We start from the raw sequence: 3,047 nt of genomic DNA, 5'->3' as shown, positions 1-3,047 counted from the left end.
AATTCAACATGCATTTATGTTCAAATCCTAGAGGGAATTGGACCAGGGGGAACATACCTCAACATAATTAAAGCCATATATAACAAACCCACAACCAACATCATTCTAAATAGAGAAAAACAAGAAGCATTCCCATTGAAATCAGAAACCAAACAAGGTGTCAACTATCCCCACTTCTCTTTAACATAGTACTTGAAACTCTTACAAGAGCAATAAGACAAGAGAAGGAAATTAAAGGAGTAATAATTGCAAAAAGAGACCAAATTATCCCTTTTGCGGATATGATATTATATCTAAGGGACACCTAAAATTCGACCCAAAAATTCCTAGAAATTATTAACACATTCAGTAACGTGGCAGGTTACAAAATTAACCTACAAAAGTCTATAGCCTTTCTATATACCAATAACAAGCAAGCAGAGAAAGAGCACATGGATATACTCCCATTCACAATAGCTGCATAAAATTAAAATATCGGGGACATCAATTACCCAGCAACAAGGGCAAGAATTAACAAATGGGACTTCATTAAATTAAAAAGCTTCTGTATATCAAAGAGACAACCAAGGAAGCAAACAGAAAACCCCCAAAATGGGACAAAATCTTCACCAGCAACACATCCTACAGAGGTTTAATAACCAGAATTTATAACAAACTCAAAAAACAGAGAAACAAGACAACAAGCAACACAATTAAAAGATGGCTAAGGAGCTGAACAGAGAGTTCTCAACAGAAGAAGTAAAGATGGCTATGAAACATCTTAAAAGATGTTCAACATCACTAATAATTAGGGTAATGCAAATTAAAACCACTTTAAGATTCCACCTTACCCCAGTCAGACTGGCTAAGATCAAGAAAACAATCCATATTTGTTGCTGCTCTTTTCACAGTATCTAAGAGATGGAAGCAACATAAGTGTCCCTCAATTGATGAGTGGATAATGAAAATGTGGTTCATTTATATGATGGAGTTTTACTCAGCAGTAAGGAAAGATGAAATCATGAAATTTGTAGGTAAATGGATGTAACTAGAAACCGTTATACTAAGTGAAATAACAGAGACTCAGAAAAAAATCGACATATGTTCTCTCTCATGTGTGGATCCTAGAACCAGACTCTGATAAAATAAGTATGCAACCAGGCATAACTACAGAAACCAGGATAATGGAAAGGAAACAGGGAGGTAAAGGAAAAGAAATAACCTGAAAGATAAAAAGAGTAGGAAATAGGCCTTAATAAGGGAGATATGGATAAAAACTGGGTTAGTTTAAGGGAGGTGGGAGGGAAGGGTATACAAAGAACCTGTGGGATAAAGGGAAAGAAGGAGCTCAAGAGAGGTAGGACCGTACAAAAAAGGTATTATTAAGGGAGAAAGGGGGAAAATGGGGGCACCTTAAGAGGGAAAACCATGATAGAGGGGTGAGACAATGTGAGAGATAAACAATGCCTAGGTATCTTTGAAAACCAGTGAGAATCATATTACTCCTACAATCTACTGAAAGATTATACATAGGCGATCAAGAAATATATGTCTAGGTAAGGTTTATCTGAGAACAACTGATCTTTGCCCAAGATTTATCTACATGACACACAGTAATTAAAAATACCAGACTGGTGGAACTAACCTTCTGGGGTGTTTAACAGACATACTTTGAGGTCTATAATAATTTGGTCAGAGGGAGATAAAGGACACCTTTTGTTCCTTGCCCTCCTAGGTTGACTAGTTCCAGGGGACTATGAGCATCTCTCAAAATGTCTTATAATGGTGGTGGTTCACGTGTTCTCTTGATCAAGGAGGCTGAGGAGACCCCACCAGAATGCCTTGAACCAGTGTCCACTCTATAAAGAGGAGGGTCAACACAGAGGAATCATTTCCTGTATGCTTCCAAGCAAAGCCAACCATGGTCAAGCAGGACTTTTGACTTATCTTCACATAGGTGGAACTGGTGAAAGAAAGAGCCAGAGGCTCCTCCCAAGCGCATGTGACCCATGAGGAACAGATCCTTAAACGACCTTAAGAATAAAAATAAATCCTTTTATCTGGACCAACTGTATGGCCTTAAACACCCAAAAGGAAAGTATAACCAAAGATTAAAGGGTCCAATATAATTTCTTAAGAGCCCATATGCATAGCCAAAGGCTACATAACAAGCAACAATGCCAGACAAGCGACTCCTCCCAAGCCCATGTGGCCCCTGAGGAACAGATCCTCAAACGACCTTAAGAATAAAAATAAATTGGTCTATCTTGGCCAACTGTATGGTCTTAAACACCCAAAAGGAAAGTATAACCAAAGATTAAAGGGATCAATATAATTCTTTAAGAGTCCATGTGTATAGCTAAAGGCTATATAACAAGAAACAATGCCAGACAGGAGACATTTCCTGTCGAGTTGTTGGCCAGGGTGGCCCAAAAGACTCCCAGACAGTAACCCAGCACAGAACTGGGATAATGAACAGCAGATCCCAATCTTATCTAATGGAATATTGACAACTGAATACTGCTAGATGAGGAACAGCTGACCCTCCTAAAACAAAGACCTCTAGATAGGCTGACTAGATTCACCAGAAGGACAAGTAGTGGGGAATGGATGGGGGTGCCGACAACACAGCAGACAGTAGCAGGGATATCAGCGTATAGGGCTGTAGTCGGGGAGGGAGGCTATGGGAGGGTGCTACCTGGGAAGTGGGTCTACAAAAAATAATTCTTCAAAGCATAAAATTTGCTCCTTAATAACTCGTAGAGGTGAAAAACATTGCCACTGAAATCTACCCGATGACTTTATATCCGTGCTCAGATGCTAAGGGGCTCAGAAAGAAACTGACTTTGACTAGTAATAATCAGATATATAGAGATTAGAAACACATATGCATCTCAATGTAAGTTGTATTAAAAATGAATTTTTCTGTATGAAACTGTGTATTTTAATAAAGAAATGGAGATCTTTTTCAAAGTTTAAAACCTCATTTAATTTTATGTCTTATAAGGTTTATTCAGAGTACAATACTGTATAACTATATTAATTCAAACTTAAACCTAATAATTTAT

The sequence above is a fragment of the Nannospalax galili genome, unplaced genomic scaffold (genome assembly GCF_000622305.1).
Source record: "Nannospalax galili isolate Female #2095 unplaced genomic scaffold, S.galili_v1.0 scaffold4051, whole genome shotgun sequence".
Lineage (NCBI taxonomy): Eukaryota > Metazoa > Chordata > Mammalia > Rodentia > Spalacidae > Nannospalax > Nannospalax galili.
This window is presented reverse-complemented; position numbering follows the sequence as displayed.